Source organism: Aegilops tauschii, chromosome 6 (assembly GCF_002575655.3).
Source record: "Aegilops tauschii subsp. strangulata cultivar AL8/78 chromosome 6, Aet v6.0, whole genome shotgun sequence".
In the NCBI taxonomy this organism is placed as follows: domain Eukaryota; kingdom Viridiplantae; phylum Streptophyta; class Magnoliopsida; order Poales; family Poaceae; genus Aegilops; species Aegilops tauschii.
In genome coordinates, this window is record NC_053040.3 from 362,841,011 (window position 1) to 362,851,189 (window position 10,179).

Sequence of the window (10,179 nt, forward strand, 5' to 3'; positions counted from 1 at the left end):
ATTGTAGTATAATACTAAGTCACCGAATCGCCGACCAGCTCTCGCTTTATCATGACAGTCTGTTTTCGGCTTTCTCTACTGAGGTATTTGACCGGATGAACCAGAAATACAATCGCAGTAGTTCTCCCTTTACAATCTTAGCCGAACAAGCGGAACGTAAGGTGGTAAGCATAGGAACCGGGCAACCCAACTATAGACCAAAGACATGATTCGGAGCTGATGCATATAGTGCAATATTTTTTTGACCTGAAACTGTATGGTATGGACCCCACAGCAATTTTATTCCTCCCATAAAAAGATTACATATGTACACAACTTACAAGGTCCAAGAGACCCAAAAAGGAAAAGGAGGAAAAAAGAACTAGCTAACCTCAAGGTGGCAAAAAGGAAATCCATCTAAGCAGTTCCTCTTTGAACTTAGGCTTAATCCTATGAACCAAAAGGGAAATGTCCAAAATAAAAGAAGACCTCCACCTACGAAAAGAAGGCCTAATATTCCTGAAAACCCTATCATTCCTAACATTCCAGATGTTCCAGCATGCCAGGAAAACCACTCCAGAGAAGAAAGGCTTGCCAAAATCCCTTCTAGCATGATAAGAAATGGCAATCATATCATCTCCAGCTATCCAATTGATTTGAAGATAATTCCAAACCCTGCAACTAAAGTTACATTGAAAGAATAGGTGATCTCTATCCTCCTTGGTGTGTGTGGGACAGAGTACACAAAGGTTTGAATCAGATACATTCCAGTGCCTTCTTTCCAACATATCCTGAGTGTTCAGCCAATCCATGATCATCATCCAAGCAAAGAACTTGATTCTCATAGTGCAACAACTAGCCCAAATCCAAGATAAAATTGGGTTGGATACTATGCTCTTATGCAAGAAGGAGTAATATTTCTTGGCAGAATAACCCTTGCCATCCTCTTTCCATACCCACGTATCATTCAACTGAAGGTTATGCTTTGAATGCTGAAGCAGGTTTTGCAAAGACTGTAGCTCTCCAAAAGCTCCCTCAGAGAGAGGTAAATGAAATAAGGAAGTGAGCTCAGTCGAGTCAAAAACCTCAGCAGCAGAGATAAGAGGGTCAATGGCAAATGAGAAAATCCTGGCAAACCTTTGTTCAAGAGGGATACTAGAGTCCCCCAAGGACCAAGAATCAGACCAGAACAAAACAGTATCACCCTTATTAACATGCACTGCACTGACCATCCTGAACTTATCCATTAACTTGCATATATCCCTCCACCAGAAGGAGCCACAAATGATGGTAGCATGAGGAACTCTGCCATGGTAGTAAGTATTCCAAATGAGTTGGACCCAGGGCACATCAACTTTATTGTAAAATTTGCTAGCATGTTTGAGAAGCAGAGCCTCATTCTGCAGCTTCAGATTCAAAATACCCAGGCCACCTTTGTTTTTGGGCCGGCAAACCAAACCCCAAGCAGCCAGAGACTGACCAGAATCTTGCCCATACTTCCTCCAAAGGCACCGCCTCTGTATTCTCTCCAACTACTTTAAAATACCAGGAGGCAAGTCCAGGCTACACAGGAAAAAAATTGGCACAGAAGAGAGGGCAGAGAACAAGTACTGCAGCCTTCCTCCATGAGCAAGGAAAGAAGAGCTGACAGAAAGTTTCCTCTCCATACTATCAACCAGAGGCATTAAGTCCAAGATCTTGGGTTTGGTAATTCCCACAGGGAGCCCAAGATAAGTAAAAGGAAGAGTGCCAACCACACAACCAAATACTGCAGCCAGCCTAGCAATCTCCACTGAATCCACATTAATAGGTAGCATAGATGACTTATGATAGTTGACATGCAACCCAGTGGACTTTGAGAACAGAAGCAACATTTTCTTCAAGGAAAGCAATTGAGATTCCTCAGCAGGCATAATAATGAGGGTGTCATCAGCATAGTGGATAATTGGGTAATCCTTATCATGGTAGGGAATAGGAAGCTGTAAGAGCCCTTTACGATGCATATCATTCACAACTGACTGCAACAGATCTGCAGCAATGGCAAACAGAAGAGGTGAAAGAGGGCCACCCTGCCTAACCCCCTTCTTGCAAGCAAATTGTTTCCCAGGTACTCCATTAAGTAGTACAGAAGAGGTTCCAGAAGCCAAGAACTGTTTAACCCAGGAAATCCATTTCTCATTAAAGCCCTTGTGCCTCAAAATTTGGAAAATAGCCTCATGTTCAATTGAATCAAAAGCTTTCTCAAAACCCAACTTGAGAATGACAATAGGCCTTTTTGACTGATGTCATTGGTGCAAGTACTCCAAGGTCCAAGCAACAAAGTCCTGAATGGTTCTGGATTTTATAAAACCATATTGGTTTTTATGCAAACATCTTATAATATCCAACTGCAATCTGTTGGCAGCCATCTTTGAAAGAAATTTTACTCCCATACCAGTGAGAGAGATAGGTCTAAAATCATTAACAGTTTCAGGAGATCTTTTCTTAGGAACCAGGGTGATATATGAATAGTTGATGTTCTCCAGATTAACAGACCCCTCATGAAAAGCAGAAGCCAACTCATAGAAATCCTTACTGATTATGGGCTAACACTTTTTAAAAACAACCCATTAAAGCCATCTGGCCCAGGGGACTTGTCAATGGGCATGCTCTTAACGGTATTATCCATCTCCTCCTTGGAGAACATCTTAGTCAGGGAATCAAGGCCCTCCACTCTGTCCAGGATTGAGGAGAGATCAAAAGATATTTCAACACCATGACTAGTGTCCATCCTGCTTTTGAAATTTTGCCAGAGAGCAGCAGCCATTTGCTCATGATCAGAAACAACTGTACCATCTTCCAACCGCAAAGAAGCAATGGAGTTATGCCTATATCTTTCAGAAGCCAGAGCATGAAAAAAATTTAGTGTTCTCCTCACCCACTTTAATAGATCTTATAGTGCACCTCTTCTTCCAATACATAAACTGAAGGTGCAGAAGATGCTCGAAATGCAGCTTAACCAGATTACGAAAGTTAAACTCATGCCTATAAAGAGGCCTCAACTCCTCCAAGCAATCCAGAATGAGAACCACCATGTTACATTTAGCAATTAATGATTTCATTTTGGAGACGTTCATGTGCCAACTCTTAAGATCCCTCCTCAAGGATTTAAACTTGTCAGCAATTTTAGCCGTGATGTGAGTTTTGCTGGAAGCAGAAGACCAGGAAGCAGACACACAGTCCATAAAACCCTGCAGCTCCACCCCGCGACGCCGAACAGTACCCTATAGGTGTTCGGACTTGAAAATGTGCGGAGTCGAATACAACCCCTGGTGCTAAGGCCGGATTAAAGCACGTGTGCCAATCTGAAGTGAGGAGGGAATACAGATGACAAAAATAAACCAGTACCAAATAAAAGTGGTGATCAACTGTTTCCTTTATATCCTGGTTATACATCGAGACATGATATTACAGATAATACCATGAACATTGATGACCCACAAGTATAGGGGATCAATTGTAGCTCTTTTAGATAAGTAAGAGTGTCGAACCCAACAAGGAGCAGAAGGAAATGACAAGTAGTTTTCAATAAGGTAATGTCTGCAAGTGCTGAAATTGTAAATAGCGAAGTAGTTTGATAGCAAGATAATTTGTAACGAGCAAGTAACGATAGTAGTAACAAAAGTGCAGCAAGGTAGCCCAATCCTTTTGAGTCAAAGGACAGGCTAAACCGGTCTCTTATGATAAGCAAAGCGTTCTTGAGGGTACACGGGAATTTCATCTAGTCACTTTCATCATGTTGGTTTAATTCGTGTTCGCTACTTTGATAATTTGATATGTGGGTGGACCGGTGCTTAGGTGTTGTTCTTACTTGAACAAACCTCCTACTTATGATTAACCCTCCCGCAAGCATCCGCAACTATGAGAAAAGTATTAAGAATAAACTCTAACCATAGCATTAAACTTTTGGATCTAATCGGTCCCTGACGAAATAACGCATAAACTGGGGTTTAAGCTTCTATTACTCTCACAACCCATCATCTAATTGCTACTCCACAATGTATTCCCTTAGGCCCAAATATGGTGAAGTGTCATGTAGTCTACGTTCACATGACACCACTAAGGGAATCACAACATACATACTATCAAAATATCGAACACATATCAAATTCACATGATTATTTGCAACATGATTTCTCCCGTGACCTCAAGAACAAAAGTAACTACTCACAAATAATAATCATGCTCATGATCAGAGGAGTATTAAATAGCATAATGGATCTGAACATATAACCTTCCACCAAATAAACCATATAGTAATCAACTACAAGATGTAATCAACACTACTAGTCACCCACAAGCACCAATCTATAGTTCTGGTAACAAGATTGTACACAAGAGATGAACTAGGGTTTGAGATGAGATGGTGCTGTTGAAGATGTTGATGGATATTGCCGTCCCCAAGATGGGAGAGTTGTTGGTGATGATGATGACGTTGGTTTCCCCCTCCGGGAAGGAAGTTCCCCTGGCCGAATCGCTCCGCAGGAGGGCAAAAGTGCTCCTGCCCAAGTTCCGCCTCGAGACGGCGGCGCTCCGTCCCGAAAGTCCTCTCCTCTTTTTTCTAGGTCAAAATGACCTATATACCAGAAGATGGGCACCGGAGGTGGGCCTGGGTGAGCACAACCCACCAGGGCGCGCCTAGGTTCCCTGGCGTGCCCAGGTGGGTTGTGCCCACCTGGTGGGCCCCCTCTGGTAGTTATTTGCTCCAATAATTCTTAAATATTCCATAAAAAATCTTCATGAAGTTTCAGCTTGTTTGGAGTTGTGCAGAATAGGTAGCCTGATGTAGCTTTTCCAGGTCCAGATTTCCAGCTGCCGGAATTCTTCCTCTTGGTGTGTACCTTGCAAATTATGAGAGAAAAGGCATTAGAATGACTCCAAAAAGCATTATTATGGATAAAAACATCATAAATAATAGTAATAAAATATGATGCAAAATGGACGTATCAACTCCCCCAAGCTTAGACCTCGCTTGTCCTCAAGAGAAAACCAAAATTGAAAAACATGTCCACATGCTTTGAGAGAGAGGTGTCGATAAAAACAAAATACGAACATAGAAGCATCATGTTGATTATTATAACAACAAAAAATTTAAACATAAGACTTTTATCATCTACTTCTCATGAATAAGTAACAGTTCATCACACAATCGATGTATAAAGCAAAAACTCTATTAGAAACCAACAAACTATGTTCTCAGTCAACTTTGCAACTGCAATTCATCATCTTTTCAGGAAGGGTCACGTGTCGGAGCCTTTAGGCAAGTCCACATACTCAACCATCATATAGTTTTGTATGATTGCTAACACTCACCGCGTACACATGAGCAAAATGTTTCAACCAGACACATAGAAAGATATGGGCTTATAGTTTCGCCTCCCAACATATTCACCTCAAGCATCGAACTAACTTTATTTCATCTAAAGCAAAGAGATCAAACTAAGATAAGTAAAAGCAAAAACATAGTGGGATGATACGATACCGGGGCACCTCCCCCAAGCTTGGCAGAAGCCAAGGGGAGTGCCCATACCCGATACCCAGTTCTCCTTTGGTGGTGAAGAAGATGATGGTGGTGATGAAGCGATCCTGTCCTTAAGGATCAAGAGATTCTCCAACCGACGGATGACGCTCTGGAGATGGATGATATGCTCTTGATGCATGATATTTTCGCGACTGAGATACTTATTTTGTATGCAAACTATTTCAATGATGCAAAAATCTTCAATCTCAACAGGAGTAAGATGAGTAAGGTAGGGCTTAAGGATATCTTCTTCCTCCTCTTCAGCCAACAGTGCTTGTCCTGCCACCGGGGATGGATCTACGGTAGCTTCCTTGCCCTTGTCTCCCTTGACGACATCCGTAGGCTGCTCCCTCTTCGTCTCGATCTTCATCAGCCAAGCATCTTCTTCCATGTTGTTGGAGGAGCAGGAAGACATGATGCCTGCTTGATAAATCTGACCGGAAACAGCAAGAAAAGAGAACAGAGGATTTCTCCACGATACGGTGATCAACAGGTTTGGGAAGTATATATAATTTTTTTATCTTGGAGGACAAGCAAGCTGTAGAAAAACAGAGTCCAAAAGGTGTCCTAGGTGGGCACAACCCACCTGGGCGCGCCAGGCGCTTGCCTGGCGTGCCCTGGTGTCTTGTGCCTACCAGGGGACGCTTCCTGGAAGTTTCTTTATTTCCTAAATTCTTAAATGTTCCAAAACTGATAAAAAATATTTTTGCGGATTTTTCGGAGTCCGTTTACTTACCGTATCACGTACCTCCTTATTTTCACGATTCTAGAGTGTTCCGGAAGGACTCTTTTATGTGTTCTTTCGGTGTCAAAGTTTGGATAATATTAATTTCAACATTAATGAGCGTACCTGAGATATAATGCTTTATTCGTTGCCCATTGACAACCTTCGGGTTAGTACCTTCGGAATTATCTATTTTGATGGCTCCAGACCGGTAAACCTCCTCGATAACATAGGGGCCTTCCCATTTTGAGAGGAGTTTTCCTGCAAAGAATCTAAAACGAGAGTTGTACAAAAGAACATATTCTCCAACTTTAAACTCATGCTTTTGGATTCTTTTGTCATGCCATCTTTTAACTTTCTCTTTGAATAATTTTGCATTTTCATAAGCTTGGGTTCTCCATTCATCTAATGAGCTAATATCAAATAACCTCTTTTCTCCAGCAGGCTTGAAATCATAGTTGAGTTCTTTGACTGCCCAGAATGCTTTATGTTCTAACTCAAGAGGCAAATGACAAGCTTTTCCATAAACCATTTTATAAGGAGACATACCCATAGGATTTTTATATGCTGTTCTATAAGCCCAAAGTGCATCACCTAATTTCTTAGACCAATTCTTCCTGGACCTATTGACAGTCTTTTGCAAAATTAATTTTATTTCTCTATTGATAAGTTCAACTTGACCACTAGACTGAGGATGATAGGGCGATGCAATTCTATGGTTAACATCATACTTGGCAAGCATTTTACGGAAAACACCATGAATTAAGTGTGAACCACCATCAGTCATTAAATATCTAGGGACTCCAAACCTTGGGAAAATAACTTCCTTAAGCATTTTAATAGAGGTGTTGTGATCAACACTACTAGTTGGAATAGCTTCTACCCATTTAGTAACATAATCAACAACAACCAAAATATGTGTATACCCATTAGAGGAAGGAAAAGGTCCCATGTAATCAAATCCCCAAACATCAAATGGTTCAACAACAAGTGAATAATTCATAGGCATTTCTTGACGCTTACTGATATTACCTAACCTTTGACATTCATCACAAGACGAGACAAACTTATGGGCATCCTTGAAGAGAGTAGGCCAATAAAATCCAGACTGCAATACCTTGTGAGCAGTTCTATCTCTAGCATGATGCCCTCCATAAGCTTCGGAGTGACATTTCCGTAGGATTTGTCCATGTTCATGCTCAGGTACACAACGTCTCATAATACCATCTACTCCTTCTGTATAAAGATGTGGTTCATCCCAAAAGTAATGTCTCAAATCATAGAAGATTTTTTTCTTTTGTTGGTATGTAAAACTAGGTGGCAAATATTTAGCAACAATGTAATTAGCATAGTCAGCATACCAAGGAGTACTATGAGAAACATTTATTGCAGCTAACTGCTCATCAGGAAAACTATCATCAATAGGAAGTGGGTCATCAAGCACATTTTCAAGCCTAGATAAATTATCAGCTACGGGGTTCTCAGCTCCTTTTCTATCAATTATATGTAAATACAATTCTTGCAAAAGAGAACCCAACGAATAAGTCTAGGTTTAGCATCTTTCTTTTCCATAAGATATTTAATAGCAGCATGGTCTGTGTGAACATTTACTTTGGAATCAACAATGTAAGGTCTAAATTTATCACAAGCAAACACCACTGCTAAGAATTCTTTTTAGTAGTAGCATAATTTCTTTGAGCACTGTCTAGAGTTTTACTAGCATAATGAATAACATTCAATTTCTTATCAACTCTTTGCCCTAGAACAGCACCAACAGCGTAGTCACTAGCATCACACATAATTTCAAAAGGCAAGTTCCAATCAGGTGGTTGAACAATAGGTGCAGAAATTAGGGCTTTCTTAAGTGTTTCAAAGGCTTCTAAACAATCATCATAAAAAACAAAAGGAATATCCTTTTGAAAAAGACTAGTAAGAGGCCTAGAAATTTTAGAAAAGTCTTTGATAAATCTCCTATAGAAACCAGCATGACCTAGGAAACTACAAATACCTTTTATATCTTTAGGACATGGCATTTTCTCAATTGTATCAACCTTAGCTTTGTCCACTTCAATACCTCTTTCAGAAATTTTATGACCCAAGACAATGCCTTCATTAACTATAAAGTGACACTTCTCCCAATTCAAGACAAGATTTGTTTGTTCACATCTCTGCAAAACTCGATCAAGATTGCTTAAACAATAATCAAAAGACTTCCCATAAACAGAAAATCGGCCATGAAAACCTCAACAATCTTTTCACAAAAGTCAGAGAATATAGCAGTCATACATCTTTGAAAGGTAGCAGGTGCATTACATAAACCAAAAGGCATACGTCTATAAGTATAGGTTCCAGAAGGACAAGTAAAAGTGGTCTTTTCTTGATCAGGTTGAGAAACAGGTATTTGTGAAAAACCAGAATATCCATCAAGGAAGCAAAAGTGTGTGTGCTTACATAATCTTTCAAGCATTTGATCAATAAAAGGCAAAGGGTAATGATCTTTCCTAGTTGATTTGTTTAATTTTCTAAAATCAATCACCATCCTATAGCCTGTAACAATTCTTTGTGGAATAAGCTCATTCTTATCATTAGGAACAACAGTTATACCTCCTTTCTTAGGGACACAATGAACAGGACTTACCCATCTACTATCAGCTATAGGATAGATTATACATGCTTCCAGAAGTTTTCATATTTCCGTTCTTACCACCTCTTTCATCTTCGGATTTAACCGACGTTGGTGATCAACAATGGGTTTAGCATCAGGTTCCATATTAATTTTGTGCCGACATAGAGTGGGACTAATGCCCTTTAAATCATCAAGAGTTTATCCAATAGAAGCTCAGTGCTTCCTTAGAACTTTCAATAATCTTTCTTCTTCATGTTCTGAAAGGTTAGCACTAATAATAACAGGATATATCTTCTTTTCATCAAGATAAGCATATTTCAAAGTGTCTGGCAATTGTTTTCATTCAAACACAGGATCACCTTTAGGTGGAGGAGGACCTCCTAGAGTTTCAATAGTCAAATTGTGTCTAAGCAGAGGACGTTGTTCAAAGAAAATCTTATCTATTTCATTTCTTTCATGCATTTGTAAATCATTTTCATGGTCTAGCAAATATTGTTCCAAAGGATCAGTAGGTGGTACAGCAATAGAAGCAAGGCCAATTAATTCATACTTACTAGGCAATTATTTTTCAAGAATATTTCTACTAAACTTGGAAAAATTAAACTCATGAGACTCATTACCAAAACTAACACGGACAGTTTGTTTCTCACAATCTATTCTAGCATTGACGGTGTTCAAGAAAGGTCTACCAAAAATAATGGGAAGAAGTCATCTTGCCAAGAACAAGGAAATCAGTAGGGTATTTTATTTTCCCACACAAGACTTCAACATCTCTAACAATCCCAATTTGTGATATGGTGTCTCTGTTAGCAAGTTTAATAGTAACATCTATTTCTTCTATCTCTGCGGGTGCTATGTCATTCATAATTTCTTGATATAAGGAATAAGGAATAACACTCACACTAGCACCTATGTCACATAAACCATGATAACAGTGATCTCCTATTTTAACTGAGATGACAGGCATGCCAACAACAGGTCTATGTTTATCCTTTTTATCAGGTTTGGCAATTCTAGCAGCTTCTTTGCAGAAGTAAATAACATGCCCATCCATATCTTCTTCCAAGAGATCTTTAACCATAGCAATGCTAGGTTCTACTTTAATATGTTCACCACGTTTAGGTGTTCTAATATAGCTTTTGTTAACCACAGTTGAAACTTTAGCATGTTCCTTTATCCTAACAGGAAAAGGTGGTTCTCAATATAAGCAGAAGGGACAACTGGATCAACATTCTAAAGTATATTTTCTTCTTTAACTGGTACCGGTTCTTTAATTTCTTCTTTAATAGG